The 11049-nt window shown below is 40.8% G+C and overlaps 1 long non-coding RNA gene across 1 annotated transcript in view; it reads right to left on the minus strand.

Annotated features, from left to right (window-relative positions):
* LOC116705582 (uncharacterized) overlaps positions 1 to 10797 on the minus strand; it is a 19253-nt gene extending 8456 nt beyond the window's left edge. The window contains exons 1-2 of the long non-coding RNA XR_004335968.1: positions 10638 to 10797; positions 3345 to 3349 (exon numbers count right to left, since the gene is read on the minus strand). This is a non-coding gene — a long non-coding RNA (uncharacterized LOC116705582). The remainder of the gene's footprint in view (positions 1 to 3344; positions 3350 to 10637) is intronic.
* Positions 10798 to 11049: the final 252 nt, after the last annotated feature.

Genomic DNA, 11049 nt, shown 5'->3' on the forward strand with positions numbered 1-11049 from the left:
CACACACACAAACACACACACACACGCCATAACTGTCCTAGGAAAATAGCAGATTTACTTTTTTCTATAGGGTAGTGTGGCTTGGTTTTGATATAGATATGGTTAACTGATTTAATAGACAATGTGAATCGATTAGACATGAAAAGATCAGACTTTAATAATAGAGTGCTCAAAAAACCTGAAGTTCTGCCTCTCCTATAATAGTTCTATATAAATTCTACATATACAGGCAGTGCAGTGCTGCACCCAATGGCGCCACTTATCATTGAGGTGACAGGCACATAATAACATGGCTTTACGGCTAATGGCTCCCACACACTCAGGACTTAAAATGTATTTTTCTTCGACTATAACTCCTGCCTTCCTCCTTCTCAAACATGATGGGATAATCCATCGTACAAAAGGCTGTGATTCATGGGTAATGACTAGCGCCAATGTATGTTGGCCCAAAGAGCTTTAACCTTTACAAAAGTAGTTTTTTGTGTTATTTTGTTTGCTTTGCTTTTTAAGTAAGATCATTTTGCAATGCTTTAGACTAGTTAGTGAACAACACCAAATAAGAATCAAACAATTATACATTGTACCGTTTGAGAGAAACAAGTAAAACAGCAAAAATACTAATATGTCCAGGTCAGATGTCTGAGGTTATACAAACATTTATAAAAAAAAAGTGAAAAAAATATATATCTTTACTATAGTAAAATTGTGGACTTCCTGTTTTTAAGAAAGTAAGGGTGACACCACATTCATTTGTATTTAGAGATGAAGCAGACATGCAATGTGATGAAGAAAACAGGATTCTGGAGAGAGGCAGGATCAGTCACACTATTCTTATGCACTGTTATGCACCTTTAGTTTTTTTACCATTAATTCCATAAATTACTAGAGACAAAATACTGTATTGAAGCAATCTGCTGATTTCTATTCCTTCTTGTTTACCTTACATACAAATTGGTATATTGTAAAATGTATATCTTTTCTTTGAAGAAACTGTCGGTGTGTAGTCATTTCAATTATTCAAAGTGTAAAGATGTAAAGTTAGTATTTTCTGTATTGGTGTTTGATGCTAGTGTTTATACTCTCAGCGTGTTCTGAGTGACAGTGTGTGTTATCACAGTGAGGATTGTTCATAGTGTTCGGCTGCACTGAGCCTGTTTTGAGACGTGTGTGAAGTATTGGGTTTGCCTGGAATGAGTTTTGTACGAGATGTGAACTGTTTAGTTCAGATGACTGTTATTAGTGCAGACTGTAGTTTTGCACATGTGACTTTACTTGTGACCACTGTTGTTTAGCAGATGAAAAAAAACGTAACAGGGAAGCTGTCAGTATTATCGCCGTCAATTCTCATTGTTTCCCTTCTCCTGCCAAGCTTCTCCACACAGCCCTTATGTTTGTTTGTCCTTCTTTTTTATGTTTCCTTATACCCTCGCCTCCCGCGCTTAGGTCTGTCCCTTAGGACATGGTGTGCCGTGTGTGTGTGTGTGTGTGTGTGTGTGTGTGTGCAGTGTGTGCTTAGCACCTTGTGATAGCCCTTCTAAATTAAAAAAGTCCCTGCTGAATGGACGGGTGGTAGATCACTCAGGCATCCGGTGCCGTGTAAGTCATAAAACCAGGAAATGAGATCGTATATGCCGTCAAATGAACAAGCTATTAGAAAAAAGAACTAAACCATGTGAGTGTGTATGAGTGTACATGCACGCAAGTGTGTGTGGTGACCTGTGTTTACTAGCAATTGGAGGAGGGAGAAGGTTTCATTATAATCAACAAAATATCTGATTCAAGGTGTGTTGTGGTGTGTGTGTGTGTGTGTGTGTATTGTAATTGTCTCCCTTATCTTCATATCCATTCTTGTGTAAGTATACAGTATGTGCATACAGGAGGTAACTAGGTGTTTGTGTGTGTGTGTGTGTGTGTGTGTGTGTGTGTTTCACCAAAGTAAAGGACATAATGTCATTATCATGCTGCACTGAACTGTGGCGGAGCTGAAAATGGCTCAAAGGTCAAATTTGTTCCATTTGAAAAGAAGAGACCGGAGAGGCAGTTTGTGTGTGTGCGTGTGTGTGTGTGTAAGTGTGATAGAGAACCAAGAAGGTTTATCACCTTAATTTGAGATGTTTTATGACATCCATGAAGCTTCAGCAGATGGCACGATAGCCGCCTTCCCTGCAGCGTGCTGTTTACTGTTCTCGGTTAAAATATCTTAGACCATAGACTAATGGTGATGGTTGCAAATCTGTGTGTGTGTGCGTGCGTGTGTGTGTGTATATTTTTTTGCGTGCATTTAAGAGAAAGAGAGGGAAAAGACATGTGTCTCTGTGTGTGTGTTTGATTGTACGCATGCGTGCGTGCTTGTTTTCATGGCTGTTTATTTAGTTAAGTGAATGAGCTGCTGGGCACTGTTTCTGCAGCATGACATAATTTCCCCTGAGCAGAGTCAAGAATATCAAAACTGTTTCCCTTGTCCAACAATGAAATTGTATTTGTAATGTGTTTGTTGTGTAGATGTGTCTTTGAAAAAGCATGTTTTCGAGTACTGAAACTGATGACTAACATCATGACTGCAGAGTACACATTTCAATGTGTGTGTGTGTGTGTGTGTGTGTTTGTGTTATTAAGTAAGTAAAGTGTGCTTCTTAGGTTATTTAATTTGTGGCTGTGGCCAAGCCTGCTCCTGAGAATGAGATATGAAAACATACCGGAGCTGGAGCCTCAGTCGGAGGCTGCCCTTAAACCCAAGGTTTAGTACCTGCGATACTAGCGTTTTACACTGTTATGGAAAGCAGCAGGTTTAATTTAAAATGAATAGAGAAAGACGGTGAATTCAGGGATGAGGTGATGCCACAGTTTTGTTAGAGGCAGAAGATTCATCATCATGAATAACTTAAGGTATTGGAATAATGGGGGAAGATTTAACTTCAGACTGATTTCAGTCTCAAGGAGAGACATATGGTTTTCATTGGGATAGGCATCATTATTCTGGAGTTTTCTTCATTTGTTTGAAAGTCTGTTGGTTTGATTTGCAATGATAGAGGATTTTATGGAATGTACTCATGCCAATATCTAGGTATAGTGAAGGGTATGTGATGATGTGAGGCTCATTTCCAATGACGCCCTGATTACATGCCATATAAAATTACGATACCTGTAAAAAAAATAATTAAACATATTGTAGTAATAATACGTTCAGTTGCGATACACAGTTCACACTAAAGATAAAACAATTACAGATAATTGGTTGGTTGAAGAAAATCTTGTGGTACAACTGAAAGCACCAGAGCCTCATTTAAATGGAGCTTGTTGTGAGATTGTTTTGTCAACTACCATTTTCAAGCTTGCGAATGAACTTTCACTCTAATTTTTTCTTGTTTTTACCGCTATAGCAGCTTCATTTTAGGCCGTTAAATGTTCAAGTAGATTTTCTGTCCAATACGAGCCAATAACACAAAGCAAGGCAATGTAAAACTCAGTAAAGATGCTGCAAGTCCTGTCAGCAGTAGACCCATTTGTTAATGCTGACTTAGAGGGTTGAGACTGTTGATGAATCTGTTTTGTTGAAAAAAAAAACTAGGTAGGAGGCATCCACTTTGAGCAAAGCACTAAAGCCTCAACAGCTAGTGTGCCTGTAACACGCTAAACTAAAAACAATACACCAATCCTCTGAAGTATGTTCTGTGCACAAATTACAACACACCCTCAGCCGTCTTTGTCCCCGCCCCGAAGTCTCTGTAGATAGGCTGCAATCCGACAGAGTGTCAAAGTCCTGCTCAGCTGTCAGAGCTCCTCTGTGAAACTTTAGATGGAGTCGGAACATGACTGTAATTACTGTGTGGACTAGAGAAGAAGGCAGAGATACAGACAGCAGAGAGGGACGAGCCATTCAGTTTGTTCATACAGCAAAAGCCTTTTGCATCTTACATGCATGGCAACAGACAGTTATTTATGCTCTACTGCAGATCCATTTAACAATATCTCCTATAAGACAATAAAGATGTACTGTAGATGAAAGCTGAAAACAATTCAAACAGTGGTAAACATCCATCACAGTTCACAGACCAATTTGCTGGTTCAATTTACATACGTACACACGGTTACTTTTGCATTGAGGGATTATTACCAATGTAACAGGTAGGCTTACTTTTGGTTTAGCTGGCTAAACAGTTTGGTTTGATTACAACCTGTCTAATTATTCAATCGCTCATGTTTTTCGCATATTATAGCCACGTTGCAGTGCTTCCAGATTACTTTGCTGAATATACAGTAATTTCATCATACCCAAAAAAATTGATGGCCAAAGCTACAATACAATAACACAATTTTCATTAAACCATAATTAATTAAGTACCAAAGTGGCATGTGATGGTAGAACTGGTACAGAGGCATTTTATTTGCCTTCTGTTGTCTTCTTTTTATTGCAGATGCGTTGTTATTGTTTTCATCATAAATCCACTTTACTAGGACGTTCACCAAGGGCAAACATCTACATGTGAAGCAACATTGCCATGTGTTATCAACGGGCAAATGTACATTAAATGTTGTTGTCACACATGTTTTCCACTTGATAAACCAGATGAAATCTACAAAGTGGAAGAATGTGGGGATTCTGAGCAACTCCCTGATGGAAAGCTGAGGAAACAGTCAACCCTTTTCCTTTGTAAACAAATGTTTTAGAGATCATTCTCGCTGAGATGGAGACCCTTTCAAATCCATAAGTTACAACTGCCTGTAAGAAAAAAAAGTGATGTAAGCTTAGCACTTTTGCAAATGTGGCAAAACAGAAATAAACAAATAAATCGTAGGTTGTAATTCGCACGGTCCAGTCTTCCTTGTGTGAGAAAGCACATTACTGGTCTCCATTGATTGAAAATGTTGCTGGTGGTCCAATGAGCTTTCACTGTCCCTGACCTTGAGTAGGGAAAAGCTTCCAGCCAAGCTGACAGACAGACAGACGGGCAGAGAGAGGATAACACTATTATTTTATGGTAGTTGTGGTTCACTGATCTTAATCGTATTGTACATAGTGTGCCTCACAGCTACATCTCTCCATGTCAAAAAGAATTAAAGTTACAGGAGTTCAAAGTAACTTTTATGTTCGGCTGTGATGCCTTCAGCTCCGCGTTGTATCACTTGTATCAGCCTGCTAACTCTTCTCAGCTTGGTGACCACTGCAGGCCAGAGCTTACTCATTACACTGTTTACTATGAGAAGGACAAATATGTTCCAAATAAAAATATATACAAATATTTCCAAATGCACAGGTGCCTCTAAGCAAGGCTCTGAACTCTTTTCTTGGAGATTCTAAGTGGAAGAATGCATGCATATCTACTGTACATAGTAAGTATAAGTACCAGGTCTCTTTAGTCTTTTCTGTATCCATCCCTGCTTTTTGTTATCTTTCCTGTTCATTATGTTCATTTTCATCTCTTCCTACCCGTTACTTCTTCCTGAAACCTCTGCACTTCATTGGCTTTCACAATGGATAAATCATTTCACAGATGAGCTTGGCACACCAGTGTGCAGCAAGGCCAAGGCCTTGCACTTCTTCAAGGAAACCTTACCGTTGCCGCCAAGAAATAGCTTTCAAAACTCTCCTCTGTAGATTCCGCAACATACATGTTTTATAGGAAGTTGCATTTATATAAAAAGAAAAAAAGCTGCAATTATACACTCATCTGGATTTGGATAAAGTGGCAGTAGTGTTACCAAAGGAATACCCTGCTTGCACATATGTTCATGTATTTTTTAGTGAAGACTAAACAACCCCTTGGAAGGTTTTTGCAGCAGCCGGGAGAAAATATCAGAGCTTATTGTTGTGGCATTGCTCAAGGGTTAGAAGCAGTCAAGCTGAGGGAAAATGGAGGGAGGGTGAGGGAGTTTATGTAACGTGACATTGCAAGTAAAGCTTTTCCCATAAAATTAGCCCCAATGGCTACATAAGAGGTGTGCGTGCGTTTGTTTGTGCATGCGTGCTATCCTTGCCTACATTACAGGCCATCGAGGATCACCCTTCTGCTGCTAAGAATGAATTTGTCAGAAAAACAGTTAACACTTTACAATAAGGTACACCAAAAAATGGGTAGTTACTGTTTTTGAAAGTGTAACAAATGATTGGTTACCCTTTTTCAAAACGGTAGTTACCCTTTTTCAGAAGGGTAGTTACTATTTTTCAAAAGGGTAGTCACCATTTTCAGAAGGGTAACAAATGATTAGTTACCCTTTTTCAGACGGGTAGTCGCCCTTTTTCTGAAAAAATGGTTACCACCCTTTTGAAAAAGGTGGTAGTAGTAGTAAACTTCTGCAGACTACAGTTCAGTTTGCATGCTGCATAACGCAAATCTCCCTCTTTTTTTAAAACAGCATAGCCCATCTTTACTTTAAATGAAATCAAACAATGACAAATGTCCTCCCCTTGTCTTAAAATTGTCAAAACCAGTAATAGAGTAACCTACTTCCCTGTTCAGCTGCTGCAATAAATATGCATAAGAGGAGGAGTCAGAATAGTCACTGCGGAACTATCTTCTCTTTTATTTCTCTCTCTCTCTCTTGCTCTCTCTCTCTTTCTCTCTACTGTACACTGATAATTTCACGTAGCTGAAAAACAGTTCTGCTGGTACACAGCTGGGTGGGAGTATGTGGTGTTAGCTGTTCACTGAATAGGACATGTAAAGCCCCGTCCATTTCTAGATCTTCAGGTAATTTTTATGCAGTGCTCCCAGGTTGACCAGTGATGTACCCATGTTTACTGGCTTGGTTTAAATTCCGAAAAGGAGGGTTGAGCCCTGATCAGACCACTCTGGTGACCCCTGGTCATTGGTGTGAAAGCTGGATGTTGCCAGACCTGTCTCCACAACAACACAGTGTACAGAGCTTGCAGTGTGAGCTACGGCTACGGCGTAGTGGCTGTGTTAAAAAATGCTGATGCTGTGTAAAACGTAAGGGTTTGCAGTGGTGGTTTAACTGGGGCTTGTGGTTTCAGCTTTGTTATGGAGCAACATTCATGCTTTGCGTCAGACAATGCTTGTGCCACGCTGTGATAGGCCACGCTGTGATAGGCTGTGTGATAGGCTCTGATGCAGACATCAAGTGACTGAATTTCTTTTAAGTTAATTACGACACACCTGTGCACAATAGTAAATGAAAAAGAAACATTTGCTGTGGAGCCGGATGCTTCATTCTGCCACTGCTGGAAGACGCCCTGCCTTGTCCCAGTCCCCAAGAAGTCGACTCCATCTGGCTTCAAGGACTACTGCCCAGTAGTTCTCACATCCCATGTGACGAAAGTACTGGAGAGGCTGGTCTTGGCCTACCTGAGGCTGCAGGTGAGATCTTCTTTGGACCCTCTACAGCTTGCCTACCACCTCCTCTGGGAGGACTATGCTGTCATCTATCTACTGCAGCGAGCTTATTTCCACCTGGATGGCGGTGGCGGCACTGTGAGAATCACATTTTTTGATTTCTCCTGTGCATTCACCATCCAGCCACTGCTACTAGGTGAGAAGCTTTACCACCAGGCCGATTGGGCAGGTGCCCAACGTCCTCTGACCTCTAGTGGGCCTCCAAGACCCCACTAACTGTCTGGCCTCATCCTTTTTTTCTTTTCTTTTTTAAACTTAAAATTAAATTAATATAAAATTAATTATTGTGTTTGTGTGTGTGTGTGTGTGTGTGTATGCATGAACAATAATTTGCACGCAAAAAAGTATCATGATCAGTTTTTGGGCTGGGTCGGCTGTGTCTGATGATGACAATGAGACAGGTTACTGCAGAAACTGTCAGAGGCGGTAGAGGTTAGTGTGAAAGAAAGAGAGTAGCTAGTGGACATCAACAAAACAAACAACATGGATAAAAACCGGTTGAGCAGAGGAGCTGAAAAATGGAAATCTAAAAGGGGGAAGGCCAGCAGAGAGGATTTAATTAGGAGAAATATTCCAACCATCTCCACAAAGTCGGCTCAACACTAATAAAGAGCCTGGCGGCGCCTGCGGTGTTTCTAGCAAAGAGGAGTTCAACATCCCAACATCCAGACAGCCTCAAAATATTAGCCTATTACTTTTTCCTCTTATTAAAAACCTTGATTATTATAGATGCCTGGATTGGCACCAAAGCCTTCCGAATCTGACCTTCTGAACCGACCCACCTAAATCAATTTTTCTTCTGATTTAGCCACAGCCTAGCATCCGCATTTCACCACCCCTCTGTCCCCATGTAAAATGTGTCTTTTAAAGTTTCATTAATTTTGACTGTTCATTTTTATGTCCAGAAACGCTATTCGAGGCTTATCAATGCATGATATGTGGGAGTCCTTCTCTAGTTGAGGGTTCTTTCACGTAATATTCCATATAATAGTTTAAAAGTAGCCTGTATTGTTTGAGTTTATCCGTCAGTTCACTGCAGAGAATCTGTAAAGTGTCACTTTGTTGTTTTTAATATTTTTAGAACCTTCCGCTGATTAAATCACTTAGGCCTTTTCACAAGATGTAACTGTGTTTTTTTTTTCGTTTTAATGTTATTATGTTGGTCTTACCGGTGAAGTATTAGTTAGCTGTGTGAGACAGAAAACTAAGGGCACGTATCATTGCAATTGCAAATTCAATCAGGAGAGACTTGTTTCGCAGATATGCAAAGCTACATAGGCATAATTAAATGTTCAGTCTTTGGAGCGTTAGACTCCATCGTTGAAGACTACTTCATAAAAGGGGTAAGTAAGCCAAGACAATCCCCCGGATGAAGTCTAGACACTGGTGGTGGCGGCGAAGGCGCCCGAACACCAGACCGAAGGAGTCAACAGAGTGTCCAGCAGGAGGATGACCCAGGATGCCTTTGGGTGACGATGACTGGAGGTGGAAGGGGAGGTGGAGGGTAGCACGCTTTTCCTGAAGTGACAGCTGGCAGCAGCAGGGGGAGAAACAGATTTAAAGCAGGGTTGTGGCGCTGTGATTGGCCCTTAGAATTCGTGGCCGATTCTGTTTGGTTTAACAGGAAGGTGAACAGTGAACGCCTCCAACAGCTGATTTGATTTAGGAAGAGAGCAGTGACTAAGTGTTAGGTCTTCCTGAAAACATTTACGCTGAGCTACATTATTTTCACATGTACAGCTTTCCCTGTAAGTCCTGACAACTCATTTTAATTATGCACCACTCTGCCCTCTTTTCTCACTATCCTTGCCGTCTCCTAGTACCCAGCTGCTCTGATGAACCTTAGTGCCATCCTCCACTTGAATGGGAGACTTCCCAAAGCGGCTTCTTGAACGTAAGGCATACACTAAATCAATCTGAATCATCTGAGGAGATCAAACTAATGACGCCGTATGTCTTTTGAGGACAAAGTGCTTCTATTGGACATGGAAAGTGTTTCTGCTAAACAGAAATGATGATGGCTGTAAAACATTCTCTCCAGTAGCTCAGCGGGCCATTAACCGTTGGATTTAAGCCATGCATCGCAAACAGGATGTTTCAAAAAACATTTAAGCTGTGTGAGTCAGAAAGACAAATATGTTGTGTCTTCTTTGCGTTCAGTATTGATCTGGTTTGGCTATAACCAGATTAACAATATTGCCTGGTGCAGCGTTATGTGTTATTATGAGTTTTTATGAATAATTCAATAAAAATGTGTGTGCGTGCGTACGTGTGTGCTCTTGTGTTGTCTGTTACTCACTCTTACCCTTGGCTAATTGTGAGCCCACAGTTAAAACGTGAGCCATTTTTACCTCACAGTAAATTATTTATCCGCGTACATCATTCAACAGGTGTAATAAGTGCAGTGTGCTGGTTAAATGAATACAGGAATGGCAATCATTTAGAAAAAAAAACTTTCTCACTCGATCTAACTGGCAACAGCTTTTGCATGACTTCAGGGTATTCAGGCTGCCTTCTAGAGCCGTGCCGTGCTGTGCCATGCTGTGTTAGCTTCTGTTCTGACTTTCTGTGTGATGCTGCCCAGATGCCTGTCACATACCATAACATTTGTTGTAGATACTAACAACTGCAATTTGACTGGGTGTTTTCTGCTGATTAATAATTCATCTGTTTGGATTGAAGCTAACAATTGTCTGTTCTTTTAAGTATCCTGTAATTCAGGTTAAATCAAATATTGCTTGTTGAGCCAGCCAACAAACAAAAAAGAAAAAGTGCACTGCTAATGTCAGTTTTTAGGCTAGATGGTGTACAATTTTCACGTTATTTTGATTTATTGATTTGTGTACAGGTCACGTTAATGTTGTGTATTTTGTGTACAGGTCACAATTTTAGAACGTGACCATTTCTCAAACTGCCATGACACTGGGCTGCTCTGGCGGACGCAACAACGGGGAAATGAAACGCCACACGTAGGCAACAACAGCGGGACGGTTGTGGCCGTGGTTGTGTGTTACAAATGGAACGCACTATAACCCCAGTCATGGCCAGCTCATCATCACTGCAGGTGAAAATGTGCACATGGTCACGTAATTTTTAATCTTTTGATTTGTATACACGGACAGGTTCAGCTTGTCTTTTTTTCATGCTGGAAGCATCTACAAAGGTTGGGTAAAGAAGAACAGGGAAAGGAAAGGTCACACGTGGGACGCAACTCCCAGTCTCTGGGGGATGGGGGACAACAACGGGACGGTTGGGTTAAGGAAAAGAGTAATGGGGAAAGGCTACTACTACTCGCTACTATAGTCGTGCTGTGATCACAAAACATGCTTCCCATTGAAATACATCAGTTTAAAAAATGTGTTGACCACCACGTAAAAAACGAAATGAACATGTCCGTGTACACAAATCAATAGATTAAATAATGTGACCATTTCACAAACTGCCTTGAGACTTGATTGAAATGTGATGCTGTCCTCAGTTTTGGCTGATAGGCTTTTATCCATTTACCGCACTGGCCCTCATTTATGAAACATGCATACGTAATTAAACAGGTGAAGGACGGGCGTATGCCGACTCCTATGCAAAGCTTGGCATTTATCATTTTGAACGTGAGCGTAGGCTGTGATAACATCTCACGTCTGGTCTGAACTTGTGTAAACAAGTATTTGAGTCAATGTGGACTTGTGTGCAGCATACA

The sequence above is a fragment of the Etheostoma spectabile genome, chromosome 17 (genome assembly GCF_008692095.1).
Source record: "Etheostoma spectabile isolate EspeVRDwgs_2016 chromosome 17, UIUC_Espe_1.0, whole genome shotgun sequence".
NCBI lineage: Eukaryota > Metazoa > Chordata > Actinopteri > Perciformes > Percidae > Etheostoma > Etheostoma spectabile.